Source organism: Acinonyx jubatus, chromosome D3, assembly GCF_027475565.1.
Source record: "Acinonyx jubatus isolate Ajub_Pintada_27869175 chromosome D3, VMU_Ajub_asm_v1.0, whole genome shotgun sequence".
NCBI lineage: Eukaryota > Metazoa > Chordata > Mammalia > Carnivora > Felidae > Acinonyx > Acinonyx jubatus.
In genome coordinates, this window is record NC_069392.1 from 54,482,237 (window position 1) to 54,497,584 (window position 15,348).

General features: G+C 39.6%; 1 protein-coding gene across 27 annotated transcripts in view; it reads left to right on the forward strand.

Moving 5' to 3' along the window:
* DTNA (dystrobrevin alpha) overlaps window positions 1-15,348 on the forward strand; it is a 352,058-nt gene that overhangs the window by 86,775 nt on the left and 249,935 nt on the right. For 7 of the 27 annotated variants that reach the window (XM_053206606.1, XM_053206605.1, XM_053206602.1 and 4 more), the window contains exon 1: window positions 10,327-10,601. The exons of 2 other annotated variants lie outside the window; for them this stretch is intronic. The gene's annotated coding sequence lies outside the window, so the exon portion shown is untranslated. Of the gene's footprint in view, window positions 1-10,081; window positions 10,226-10,324; window positions 10,602-15,348 lie in introns of those variants that run through there. 18 more of the 27 variants (XM_053206600.1, XM_053206601.1, XM_053206603.1 and 15 more) reach the window with 13 other exon arrangements.

Genomic DNA, 15,348 nt, shown 5'->3' on the forward strand with positions numbered 1-15,348 from the left:
GTGTGCATACCAGAGACTGTTCCACCTTGGGAAGGCAGACATGGAAGCAGTCTCAGGGCCTTGTGGCAGAGAACTCCAGGGCCCAAACCATGCTGTAGAGGGGGATCACTCATTCTGCTTCTAACTCATAGATCTGTGGGGAAAGACACAGACAGAGGAGGACCTGAGCAGCAAGGAGCTCTGATGTGTGAGGCCCAGAGCAGGGCCTTCCCCCATCTCTTGGCTAAACCTAAAGGCAGTACTGATGATAACACAGTATTTTGGAAATAGGTGGGAAAACTTCATAGAGAGAGAGCAAATGTGGAAGGAAATTAAAGGATGCTAAGGATGACCTTTGACTCTTTTCCCAGAGCCAACTCTTTTAGCTGTAGAAATAATAGAATGTATGCATCTCCTCTCCAAGAATAGAAGGTAGCTTCAATATTGATGGGATACTCTGGAAGCAATAGGGTAAAATATGTCTTCTACAAAGCCGGTGTCTCTAGTGGACATAGTATAAGCAGAACAAGTACATAAAATGACTCAAGACAAAGCTGGCCTCAAGTAACAAAATACCCAAATTAGGCCCATATAAGAATAACTGTGACATCTTAACAGGGAAATGACATCACTGTCAGATTTTACATTGCCTTCCAACCAAAAGCAAACACACAATGACTGCTGAGATCATTTTAAGACAATTTTCTTGTCTTGGCTGAGTTATGGTTTAATGGATAGTTTAGGCAGAACTTCAGTTACAAAAGAAATGCATTTTCACTTTTTAGGATGCATAGATTTTGCATACGGAGGAATTGTTTATAATTATGTATGTTCCTGTATTTAATTTCACAGATATATAATGAAAGTATTAATGTAATGGACTACACCCTAGTTTAGACCCTATGAAAGAGATAACTTTATTTCAATTACATGTTACACTTCAGTGGATCTGATCTAGATACTTGTATACTTTGCTGGAATTTAGCTTTCATTTCAGCAATGTGTTCTTTCATTTAGCAATGTTGCCTCCCCCTTCCCCCCCCATACACACACAAATGAAAATTTGTTACGATCATTTTGGAGAGGTTGGAGAATTTGATCCCTTTTTAAAGCAGTAAAGACATAATTACTGTTGAAATGCTGGGTGGAACACATACTAATTTCACCCTCTCCCTCCCAAAGCTACCCTATACTGGCAGTAAACACAAAACACTAACTGGAATCAAGAAAATGGGAGAGCATAGAACAGCAGAGAGCTGCTGACCTATTTTTTTTGGAAAATGGAAAGGGAATTGATTAAGTGGTGCTTGATTTAGCGGAGCAGAGATGTGGAAACCCAGGTACCTGCAGAGATGCCAACAGGATGCAAATGGAGAGTCCCTAGAGAAGCCCGGAAAAGCATGAGGAGTGAAGGCAAAGGGGATCGCTGAAGCTAGGGGTGAGGGGTGAGATGTGGAGCTGAAAACAGGAAGTGGTTGAGATTCTTAACAGTTGGACTCCCAAATCCTGTCTGCAACCTGTGCAGCTTGGCAACTGCCTGCCCCTCACCCTGCAGGAGACAGGAGGTCGCTTGCGTTATTCTCTGGAGTGACTTAACCAGAGAGGCTATAAACCCAGCAGGCTTGGAAACAGTGGCAGGTGGGCATCAGGTGTAATACTCAAATCTGTTAGATTAAGTGGAAATCCGCATGGTCAATAGTAATAAACTCACCTCTCTTTCAAACCTTCTTACCGAGCTTTGCTCCAGGACACTGGCAACAGAGCTTATCCTGCCTAGATAGCACATTGGAGGTGGGCTTCTCTGGAAGATCTGACTACCCTGGTGGGGAGAAACCTAGTTACCCTTGAGGGTATTTCAGTGAAGGTTCAGTTCTAATCACCTTTCAGTAACACCCTAACAACCATGATATACTGCGAAAGCAGATAAGTAAGGAATACCAGATATGGCAGAAAGTCTCTGTAAAAGAGACCAAAGCAAACAAACAAGAAATTGAAGGAAACAATGACTGAAGGGAAGAGATGAAAACTTTAAAAATGTTATCTTCTCATAGAGATTAGAAAAGAAATTATTTCCATGAAACAAAACATGGTACTTTTAAAAAGGAACGATTAGAGAAAATAGAAATCTTAGAAATTAAACTAAGAATTAAACTCTTCCAACAGAAGAGAGGTGAGGAATTACTCCAGAGAGGAAGTGACAGAAAGATGATTGGAAGAGAAAAGATAAAAAATTAGAGACTTCACTTAAGGGGTCCGACATCCCACTAAAAGGAGTTTACTTTCAGAGTAAAATAACAGAGGGGGGCGCCCCGTGGCTCAGTTGGTTAAGCGTCTGACTCTTGATCTCAGGGTTGTGAGTTCAAGCCCTTACATTGGGCTCTGCATTAGGCATGAAGCCTACTTTAAAAATAATAATAATAATAATAATAATAATAATAATAATAATTAATAGTAATAAATAAAATAACAGGGGAAATAGAACTCAGAAATTGTTTAAAAAATATAATAAAATTTGCCCAGAATTGGAATATATGAGCAAAAGTCCCTTGAGCTGCAAACAATCTGTAGGGAGAAAAGGGGGATCCACACCAGAGTGTACTGTCATGAGATATTCTAACACCGGGGATAAAGAAGAAATAGTAAGTGGAGCAGGAACAGAATGACCACTCAAAAACAACACTAGAAACTAAAGACAGTGAAGACATTACTTGAAATTTCTGAGGGATAAGAATTTCTAAACAATGAATTATCTAGTCAAGTTAGCAAGTCCAAAACAAGGACAACTATATTTTCAAGCGTTCAAGTTCTCCAAAAGTTGGTTTGTTCTAAGTATCTTTCTCAGAAAGCCACAAAGCACAGTCCCAGGATGACAGCTCAGTAACACTATTGACACCCCAAGGACCTCGAGGTTGCGGGAATGGGGCGTGCTGAAAAAATAGCTGACATGATTGTTTATTTTAAGAGGAACGCTACATCTCTAATGAGTCTGAAAAAATGTAATGGTGGGCAAATAGAAGTTGAGCAAGCAAAAATGTGACACGATACTAGTGTCAGAGAAAAAAACCACAATTGTGCAAAAGAAAGGAAATAGAGTCATAAATCCCGTGTGGTTTACATGTGAACAATATATGCATAGCCAAGATAACATAAACACTGATGAGTGCTTCACCTAAAATTGTTGTGTATCTAAACTGGGAGGATTAAGGGAAGGAAAGTGTGTGTGTGTGTGTGTGTGTGTGTGTGTGTGTGTGTGTGTGTGTGTCTGAGTGTAGATGAGAGAGAGAAGGAGATACTGAGAGCATACTTGCGGGAGATAGTGTCCATAAGAACTAAAGATAAGGATTTAGTAAGAGACCAATAGATAATATCTACCCTGGGAAAATAAAAAAGAAGAGGCATATAAGAGTATCATTTAGGAAGATGGAGTGAGTGTCATAATTAATAGTTAAGAGTTGAAAGCGGTTGCCTCTGGGATTTAAGGATGAGGAGGGGTAGGGTTGGGTTAGGACATTCTTTAAAGCTCTACATTCTGCATGGCTTTTAAAAATATGTGCATGATTATTTTTAAATATATGAAAGTTACATTTTAAAAAACTGAATGCAGCGAGTACCGGAGCTCAGTGACTTTCACGCTATGCTTCCCAGGTTTCTGGAAGTTTCCACAGAGACTGCCTTATAGAAGAGGGAGCTCGGTAGGCCTCCCACATGAGTTTCTGCGAAAGGAGCCATGCCTTGTCATTGTTAAGTTCCAGTAAACTAACTTCTTTGAACAAAGGGTTCTATAGAAAACACCACCACCACCAAAGAAGTTTGGAAAGCACTGATTAGCCCTGTGCGTATCTGGAGAAAAACTGCTCCCAATAGAATAAGCTGAATATGATAAATATCAGACTTGATCCAGTGTGGCTTTTACATGTTATTTTCTTTTACCCCACAAAACATATTGTCCCATTTCTAACTCAAGAAGCTTGGAGTAGAACCGGTTTGTTTGGGTTTCAAATATGGATTGGATTTACCATTATGAAAATTTGCACAGATTTCAAATGATGACATTAAGTAATTCTAGTTTCGCTCCCAAACCAAACTGTACTCTCACTTCTTAAGAGGCATCAAGTGGGGCGCCTGGGTGGCTCAGTCGGTTGGGCGTCCAACTTCGGCTCAGGTCATAATCTCGCAGTCCGTGAGTTCGAGCCCCGCATCAGGCTCTGGGCTGACAGGTGAGAGCCTGGAGCCTATTTTGGATTCTGTGTCTCCCTCTCTCTGACCCTCCCCTGATCATGCTCTGTCTCTCTCTGTCTCAAAAATAAATAAATGTTTAAAAAAAATTAAAAAAAAAAAAAGAGGCATCAAGTATGGCATGTGCCCCCAGCGTTCAAATGAATGGTACAGCAGGGGGTGGCTTTCTATCCCAAGGATGACTTTGGGCATTCTAGTTTTGTCTAGGGATGGATATGTTAATGATTTCATTCTAATTTGGGTTGATTTTGGTCCCACCATAGAAAAACGCTCCTACCCCAGGTTGAAGAAAAAGATACAGAATAAATATTTATTTTTAACGCAGACGATTACCTGTATCTTTTGTCAATACGGAGTACTGATTGTTTCCTTGGCTATAGAGCCTCTCAAAAACAAAACATCCTTATCTTGGTGAGTTTAATCTAGGGAAAAATCATATGTTGAAACAGACGCTACTGAGAAAGCTCTTCCCTCAGTCCACCAATATCTATCTCTCCCTGCTCCACATACGCAGTAGGAAGTGGACTCATCTGTGGACTTCTATTATTTCTCAACCTAACATAACTAAAAGTTTCTCTGAAAAATAACTACATATAATTTTATATAAAATAAAATCTAAAATGTAGATTTATTCATTTTATATCTTTTACATATTCTACATGTTTTACATGCATATCTCATTTGAGGTTGACAACATCTCTGAAATATATACTATTATTCTCAGTATAAAGATGAAGACGTGGTTGCCCTTGGAGTTTGACCTGTCCCATGCTGCACGGCTGCCAGGGGTAAAGGCAAAAGAAATCTTTTTTTTTTTTTGGAATGTCTTTCTACTTGGGCCAAATACCTCAAAATTAAAAAAAAAAAAAGACTAATTTTTATCAAAAGCATACATATAACATAAACAGTGCTGGATTACATATGGAGAATGATCTACTCATTCTGGTTTGCCTAGGACATTCCAGGTTTTAGGACTCAAAATCCTGCATACTGGGAAAACCCTCAGTTCCAGTAAAATTGGAATGGTTGGTCATTTTACATATACAGCTCGTCCCAAGAGACTGTAATAGATACCCATCTTGGGAACAGATACAGGAAACAAAATACAAGTGGAGGAAAGTGATCAAGAGAGTTTATTTAGACAAGGGTGTAGATGATTTCCTAGCCATACCAAAGAAAACCAATTTTAGCAACCACAATAACAAAACAAAGCAATTAGCATTGACTTTTCAAAAATGTTTCTGTAACCAAATGTATCTATTCGTTTAAGATCGATGTCAATATCATGCGGTATCCAAAAGACACAGAAAGGTGACACTACCAGATCTTGAAAAGTAAAGGCCTATCTTAAGTGTTTCATGAGAAGAGATAACAAACTACGCAGCCAGATATCTTAGGGCCAGACATCTTAAACTTCCCCTCTAAACTTTGCTCTCCTCCAAGTCTATTTCATCAAAGATTCTTCTCCCTAGTCTGGCTTACACCCTGGCGCCTGCTTCTCCTGCCACATTCTGTTCCCTGTTCTCTTCCTTCGTTCTCACTGGTTCCTTTAAGTCACTCCTGTTCTTGGGTATTTTCCCTCCATGACCTTCTGACAATTAACATAAGCCCCCTTTGGCTTCTGCCCTGTCTCTTTCCACATTGGAGAGCCTCCTCATGCCCCTCCCACTCCCCTGCCAACAATCCACCTACCATCTGACAGACCCAGAGAAGAGAAATAGAGATGCCTTTTCAAAGACCAGAAGGAGAATGAGGAAGGTCTGCAACCGTTCTTGTTTGAATATTTTTGGGGTATGAGTGTGTGTACTCATAAATCATTTTGATAGGATTCCTGCTAGCTTTTGCCTTTCCTCCTAATGCCCACAGAAGTTCCAACATAGTGAAAAATCATGGTGCATGTACATTTATATGCTTTGATTTTTAACCTAAGCATTAGCCCATGTCTTTCTGTTGTCATCAAAAGTATCATTGTTCCCAGTTATTCTACCAAATATGATGTTATAATTAGTGTATTTAACATATGGCCCTTTCCATAATTAGGGCTATTTTCACCCCCTAGACATTCAAAATAAGTGCCCATTTCATCCAATTTTTAAATTTGTTGGAATTTAATAAGATTATACATAACATGCTGATGTTTTGAATGTCTTCCATATCTGCTGTTAGAGCCTCTATTTTTTACTGGGTTTTTTAATGTATAGTTTTCTAATTTTTCTTGGGGAGTGTCTATTGTAATTACTTTCAAACAACTGCAGCTTGGATTTATTAATTTTTCCTTAGGAAAAAAATAACTACTCACCACTCACCCTCCCAAAAAAAACCCCCATTTTTGTATAGTGTCTTAGTCCATTGAGGCTGCCATAACAATATGCCATTCACTAGATGGCTAATAAACAACAGGAATTTATTTCTTACAGTCTGCAAGCTGGAAGTCCAAAATCAAGACGTTCAAAAATTCAGTGTCTGGGGAGGGCCTGCTTCCTGCTTCACAGACGGCCATCTTTTTGCTGTGTTCTCACATGGTATAAGGGACAAAGAAGCTCTCTGGAGGTCTCTCTGGAAGGCACTAATCCCATTAATGAGGGCAGCACCCTCATGACCTAATCAACTTCCAAAGGCTCCAATTCCTAATGCCATCACATTGCAGATTGTGTTTCAATATGTGGGTTTTGGGAGAACACAAATATAATGTATTGCAAGTAGTATATATTAAAAAAATAAATTACATGCAAAAGACCAAAAAATCATCTGCAAAACCATTACCCTGAGAATATTACTTATGCTAGTCTTTTAAGGATACCAGCAAGGAAAAAATAATGGGGACCATTTGCTTTCCATTAATCTGATTCTTTGTATGCCTGGATGCCTTACCGATCAACTGAGATCTGAGTTTGAACAGCTTACTCACCCCTGCAAAGAGCCTGCTACCAGCATTCGCCATCCACAGAACTGTGCTGATATGTCTATTTCTGGAGAATGGAGCAGAGATTAACTGCTTGTTCATGATAAATCAAGGGTATTTGATTTGCCTGTTACATGCCCAGTTTTCTTTGGAAGCCAGCCCTGGAAGCTGTTTTTCTGATCAAATCCTAACTCTCATGTTAGTGCTTATGACAGAGAAAAATAACATTTACTCATGATAAAGACTAAATTCTAGCAATTATAAATCTTATCAATTGCCTTGTGAAGGTTAGGTGGAAAAAAAAGAAGAAAAAAAATTCCCATTGTGTTCACTCGACCTTGGAGTTGGACTAACGCAAAAGCTGTTCTAAAATTTCCATGATTTGGGGAGCCTGACTTCAGCTCACTCAGGCAATGATCTCACGGTTCACGAGTTCGAGCCCCACATCAGGCTCTGTGCTGACAGCTCGGAGCCTGGAGCCTGCTTCAGATTCTGTGTTTCCTTCTCTCTCTTCCCCTCCCCCACTTGCTCTCTGTCTCTCTGAAAACTAAATAAAAACATTAAAAAAATTTTTTTAAATAAAATTTCCATGATTGGCATAGATGAAAATATAAGGGGAGATAAAGTTGGGAACCCAAGAAGATACCTGGTTGATAAATGTTGCACTGTAAGGAATAGCCAATAGCGATTCATTAAAGAAAACTATTCCAATTCACTAGCTAATATGAAATATTTGAAGGACCTAACACTTCCTGTTCTCTCTATTTTTCTTAGAAGCCAGTAAGCTCAACAGAAATGATCTTAGCAATATTTGCCATGTGGGTTTTGAGAACTAATCACACAGATACAACATTTATGATTTTTTTTCTTCAGTAAAGGTACTCAGTACCTAATATAGCTTTCATAGAATCTTTTGGTTAATGGCTTGAAAAGAGATATTTTTCCCCAGACCATTAAGATAAATGCAAAACATATAACTATATCTGCAGTGAGCCAACATGTAATCATTTTCCGTAAGTTAGAACATATACTTTCACAAAAGCAGTTAGTTCTTCAGTTTCAAAAAACATTTCTTGAGCGTCAGTTACAGCTAACGTTCAGTCAAGAGATACAGAAGCGAGTAGTGTGGCTGAATGTGAACCAGACGGCCTGCCTCCAACCCTGTCCTCTCATCCTAGTTCACATGTGTTTTGACACCATCCATTAGCCTTGAGGATGAGTGTTTTTGATAGAGGGAAGAAGACACACAGGAATGGGACATGTGCTCTCTGGGTGAGTGATTGTTCTTTCCTATTTATTTCTGAATGCGCCTATCAGCCTTGCACATAGCTTGAAATTTCCCTAAGACAATCAACTTTGGGAATAAAAATAAGGAAAGTTTCTTCCTCCTCTCCCAACGTCTTATAGGTTTTTTTTTTTAATAAATTCTTTTTAAAGTTTATCTATTTATTTTTGAGACAGAGACAGAGTGTGAGCAGAGGAGGGCAGAGAGTGAGGGAGACACAGAATCCGAAGCAGGCTCCAGGCTCTGAGCTGTCAGCACAGAGCCTGACTCAGGGCTCAAACTCAAGGACTGCAAAATCATGACCGAGCCAAAGTCAGACACTTAAACGACTGAGCCACCCAGGTGCCCCTCTTATAGTTTTTTTTTTTTAAGAACATCTAGTAACAGGTTAAGGAGTGAACAAGCTGGTAGGACACCCATCTATATGGGAATAAACAATCACCAGAGTAAACTGGTAACGTGATGCCAGTTAATCAGATTTCACTCATGGTTCCCTAACATGGTCTTGTTCGGATATGGTACCAGACCACCGAGATCAGAGACCAACCACAAACAAAGTGAAAGCTTTCTTTTTGGACGCAACCCTTTGCCGTTGAATATTTCTGAGATGTCTGTACAAGTTACAAGGAGCAGCTGTAACCACACCACTACCCGTGAGTCCAGCCAGCTGACACTTGCCTGGACTTAGCAGCCATAGCCAGATGAGATTTGGAAAGGCAAAATGCATAGGTTGTGGTTTGTCTGATTGCTGAAATTATAAATCCTTTATCAGAGCTTTCAAGAAGCTGTCTCGTCCATAAAATGGCATACAATAAATTCACTGTTTTGAACATGAGAGGTAAGTTATTTCCAGCAGCAGCAGCAGCAGCAAATCTTTTGGCCCGGTGACCAGTAAATAAATATTAAACACAAGTTTATTAGTAGTTCTTTGAAGGGACTGTCCATTATTAATCCTCATCTGATTGTATTTGAGGAAACATATCTTTGTCTCATTTCCAGTCACTCAGTTTTTTTTGTTCATGTGTGTGTGTGTGTGTGTGTGTGTGTGTGTGTGTGTGCGCGCGCGCGCGCGCGTATAGTCCTCACCAGTCTTCACCAAAGTTTGCAAGACAGTCCTGGAAAAGAAGACTCAATGGGGAGAGTCTTTGGCGCTCTCTTCTCCTGCTGTTTGCGATATAAAATATAGGATAATTGAAATCAGTTTTTCCACAGTTCTTATGAGGAAGGTTTTCTCTCATGGAAAAGCCGCAGAGTGAACAGCTGCGTTCCAGAATATTGTCAAGCAGGAAGCGTGACTGCTTCTTCTGCTGAAGGGTCCCAACCCATTTACTAATAAGGAAATTCAACTTTCAACACAACATTTGCCATTTTGCTTTGTTTTGCTTTGTTTTGTTTTGTTTTGTTTTTTCTGCATGCGTAGCCATTGTAGGTAAAATTATATGTGGATATTAAAACTTAAATGCTACATGACATCAAAAATATTTGTCATGCACCCAAATACTCACTCCATTCTCCTCAAAGTTAGGAAAAAAAAAATCCAGGAAACTTACTTGTTTGTATTATGTGTACCTGGGGAAGTTTTTCACACAGAGGGAGCCACAGAACAAAACTTGAGCTGCCTTCCTTTCTGCTTCCAGGAATGCCAATCAGAGAACATTCTTTTTCAGACAGCCAAGTTTGGAAGTCAGTTGGTTTCTGGCAGTAACAAGGGGGAGGGGATGGCAGGAGGGAAAGCACAGTGAGTCCTCGGGCTGCCTTAAGCTTCCAAGTGTTTCCGTAACAGCCATCAATGAAAGCATCTCCTTTTACCCACGCAGAGACAGGTAAAAAGACAGCTGAGTAAATGGGCATTAGATGTATCAGCGGAAGCTCGGTCAGAGGAAGGAGGGGGTGGAGGGAGGGCATTTGAAAGCCTGCCATTGGTGAGCTTACCAAAGGCATCTGCCAGTGGGACTTCAATGGAATGTGAAACCAAATCATTTTCAAGTTAAAGATAGACACAGTATACACCAGGATCTAGAAGCTGGATTTTAAACTCCTATCTCTCCCTAGAATTTCAGGGAGTTCTGTTATGATCTCTGTAGTAATTAACAATTTGGTCGGGGCTTGTTTTTGAAGTCAATGTGCTCAGAATTCATGTATGTTCTGGATGTCCTGGAATTAAAAGGATTTAGGAGCTCATGATGTGCATACTCTAGGGTAAGTGAAAAGATTGGCTTTTAAGGTACATCGCTTCTCTGGGAAGGTTAACGTGGAATTTTTCTTTTTATTTGTGTAAATGAAAAAGTGATCATGAAGACTTTCCGGGACTGTAACTCTCTTACCTTTCTTGAGCTATTTGGCCTTTTTTAAGTTATGCAGCAGAAATAACTAGAGCATTTCAGCTTGGTTTTGAAATGTACCTTGCATATCTATAATTTCAGTTTTGCTTTATGACCCTTACTTACATTTTTCTCTGTTAACTCCTTAAACACCCTGCAGTTATTGAATTACAATGTCAGTGGTTGTGTGTCACAACACCCACTGAATGTTACCGTGTTTATGATACCACTGGATGTAACTGTTTTTACTGTGAGATGGGGTTACTTCCCTCGCCTGACGCAACGGTGCTTCCTAGTTTAAGAAGTGAAAAAGGAAAACTAAATAAAAGGAGGGAAAAAGAGGTGGTCTAAAGGTGGGATGAAGTGAATAGGAGCCTTAGAAGATAATCTATTTTAAAAGAAAATTAGAAAAAAAGGCAGTTTTCCATTGAAGAGAACAATTTTTTAATAGAAGTTATTTTTTGATGTTGCCTCATTAATTCCAAGCAGCTTCTCTTCCTCCAAAAAAGCTGATATTTGCTAAGTGAATGGAGGCGTACCGATTATATGGAACTTGAGGGTGGAGGAGGGAGAGTTGTCTAATTTGCTATTACCACGCTGTGTTTTAAGGATTTCGGAACTTTCTTCTTTAAAAGAGAGAATGACAAACCTCAGTTCTCTTCATGTTTTGACCATGTATAGGTTTTGTTTCTTATTTTGTCGAATGACCTCTCGGCTCTGCTCTTGGAGACAGCTTTCCCAAACTTGCACAGCATTCCTTCTGAATAAATACTGTCCATAATAGTCACAGAGGACATGGTGTGAATTGGAAATTCTACTTTATATGGGGAAAATAAATCTGCTGACGTTCTTATTGCAGTGTGGGACTGAACAGTTGTTAGATGTAACTGGCTGAGTTTTGCTATGTCAAATAGACCCGATTCTAATGAACTAAGTTGGCTAAACTAAGTACAAACAATGAATGACTTCACGTGGGTCTTTCAGTTTTGATAAGAATAACTAATATGCTGCGTAACTCTTCTAAAATGAAAAGTGAGCAATTTATTGATAGAATCACTTGATTTTACAACTATCGAACAATCTAGCAAGACCAAAACAAAATGTGAAGTTAGCAGGGCTCAGTTTTGATGCCCCCACCCCCCCTTTCTCTGCCCACTCTCCGTCTCCGCTTCCAGTCCTCCTTCTCTTTCTGGACCCCTGATGAATATCACTGCAATACCCTCCTTTTCATGCTGTTAAGACCTATCTTCCAAGAAAGTTGCCGTGAATTTTCATTTCGCGTCTCCACAAGTGGATGGTACCTTTGTAAATTCTCCCTGGTGACATTGACTCCTATGCACCTTGATTTATCCAGCTTGGTCCTGACCTGTTGACAGTAGGAGTGAGCCTGGCAGAAATCAGAAGTGTTTCCAAGAAATCTGTGAGTGCAAGTATGTGTGTGTGCTTACCATATACACATGCACACACACAAACGCTTCTGGGTAGACTTACATTTGACTCAACTAAATATTTCTGATTGAATTATACATATAGCTAAACTTGTACCAGGCTTTTCAGTATGGGGCTTGGTTTTTGTTTTCAGTGTGTCAAAAGAAAGCCAAAAAAAGAACACAAAAAAATTTTAATTCTAAAATGTAAGAATTTTAAACCACGAGACCAAATAGTGTTGACAGGGAAGGGGGAGGACAAATATTTCTCTGCTGCTATCAATGTCACTCAAGTTCCCTGCTGAAATTTGTCAAGCTTGCACTTTATCTCCTTGAATATGCTATGTGTAGCTTTATAATCTATGTCTGCTAATTCTAGTATCTCAAGTGTTACTGGATTCGTTTCTATTATTATTGTTCCTGCCAGTTCTCACTCATGGTGTCTTATTTTCTTGGTTGCTTGGATATCTTTGACTATCTGTTGGAACTGTATTTTAAAAATCACTTGTAAGAATAAATTGAGACCTAGTGGTGATGAGGTTTCTCCCCCAGAAAGGACTTTGCTTCTGCCAGGCACTTGGGGGCCATATCAGACCAGAATTATCTTTGTCAAAGTGCAGCAGCTAAGATTTCCTGAATCACCCCTGTGTGAGAAGCAAGGCTGCAAATCTGTGTGAAGAATCGTGTATTTGGGGTTCACTCCTACCATAAAGGAAGCTACGGCCTTTTGAGATCCCAAGTTGAAGTTGTGTTCTGTTATTAATGCCCTCACCTGAGGACCACAGGCTTTGCCCTTCTCACAAAGCCTGTGAGGTTGCTCAAAGCACGGCTGCTTTCACAGATCTTTTCTCCCCCATACTCCTATGCCCAAGGGCAAAAGCTGTCAAAGATAAGCTTCCTCTCTTGAGCTCTGGCCTTCCAAATTGCTGCGTGTGAAAACCTCGCCATCATATTAAGCTCTTTGCTGTTTTTATATTTTAAATATCTTCAGTTACCTCCGTGGGAGTGTCAGTCGAAATTATTTCACTACTGTTACCAGAAAGGGAAGTTCACTGTACTGCTTTTATGGTCATTTTATGTATTTATAAATATATACACATGCTAGAGAAGGTATCAAGTGGTCTGCTAACATCACTGATGATTTCGGGTAGTTTTTCTGATTTTTAGTTTTCGCTGTGGGCTTTTGGAGAAATTTGCAAACGCACGGAGGATTCGTGTTTCCCAGCCTTACTGGAGCTGTCAACAATACTTAGCAGTCCTTTTATGTGTCCCTGGCCGGCCCCTTTCCTTAGTCATCTCTTCAGTCTCTCTAATCCACCCCACCACCATCGCTGTCAGCTGTTGACCTTGACTCCTCCTGCCTTCTCTTGGCCTTTATCCAGTATCACCACGTTTAAGACATTGTCTTAAATAAATTCCTTCCTTTCTGTTCCCTTTGCAGCCCCTCCACTTCAGTTCTTCAGCATCTCACTTGGGCATTACGATGGTCTCCCAGTTGTTCTCCTGCTCCTAGGGTCTGCACCCCAACACCTCTCCCATCCTGGGACCAACACACTTGTCTTCTCAAAATCATAGTCATGAGTGGATTGCTCCTTTACTTAAAAATCCCTAGTGACTCACCATTTCCCCCAAAATAAAGCCCTTAGTATGTCTTAAAGGCCTGTCACAAAGCCTCAACCTGTTTGTCCAACACCACGTCTACTACCTCACTGGCTTTTTCACTAACACTTGAATCGCGCATAATTTCTGCCTCCGGAATATTCCATAGGACATCATACCTCTGTGCTAGTCTACCTACATTTCCCCCCAGAATACCCACTGTTCATCTCCTTTGTGGTTAAATCCGACTTCTTCAAGGTTGACCTCGTAAGTCACCTACACTGTACATCCTTTACATGTACGCCTCACCCACTATTCTTGTGCATTTTGGAATTCTCAGTAACGGGCACATAGAAACCAAGTTACATTCAAGGAATGAACAAACAACTATTATGAGGAAGTTTTTTCACAACAATTTCTTTTTTGCTTTATTGTTTTTCATTCTAAACATCATTATTTTGACCTTAGACTCTTTGTCTGGAATAGTGATCATTAATTCTCCTCTGTGTCAAGTAGAGTCAGTTAAAAATGAGTGTGTGTGTTTTTTTGGGGAGAGGGGAGGTCATCTATTTCCATTTTCACCAAGTGAGATTCTATAATATCATTGTGATAACAAGACAAATCATAGAAGTTTAAGTAGGATAAATTACCCGTATATTGTCAGAGACATTCACAATAAAGAGGAAAGTCATAGAATTGAAAAACTGACATGTTTCAACAGATCTAGCCCATAATCATGGGTAACACCAATGGAAAAAAGTAATGGGGCACAACTAGATCAAAATAATCTCACTGCATATAGCCTGAATCTGAACCATTGGAAAACACTGATGGTTTTTCAGATCACAATGTGATGCTAGAAGGAAAGCAGTTGGTTGCTTATGTGATAGGACATTGTGATCTTAAATCTTAAGGGTGGCTGAAAATTTTCATTAGAAAACTTTAGCGATGGAAATGTTAGTCTCATTTTGCTATGCTGAATTAAAAAAAAAAAACAGCGCTGCCTTTAATTATTAAAAATTGAATGTTGTTGGTGGGAACCAGAGAAAGAGGAAATATAGCTTATTAATTCTCAGGATGTTTAACTAATGTCATATTCCTCAGATCATTTATAAATTTATCATACATTATGATATGCTGACACCTCATTTTTAGAAAAATAAGAAACATGGTTTGTATTTTTTCTCATATGGGGCTTTCCTACCTCCACAAAGAAAAAAGCCCTAATATGGATGGGGTCAAATTTATTTTAAATAAAAGTAAATAAATATTTTAAATCAAAATCTTTGAATCCAATCAAATGTTTAAAGTCGGTGTCTAGGGGCACCTGGGTGGCTCAGTCGGTTAAGCGTCCGACTTTGGCTCAGGTGATGATCGCAGTTCATGGGTTCGAGCCCCACATCGGGCTCTGTGCTGACAGCTCAGAACCTGGAGCCTGTTTCAGATTCTGTGTCTCCCTCTCTCTCTCTGACCCTCCCTTGCTCACACTCTGTCTCTCTTCTCAAAAATGAATAAGCTTAAGTATAATTTTTTTAGGTCAGTGTCTAGATGAGAACCTAGATTTCTCTAACACAAAATATGAAAATATAGTATTATAGG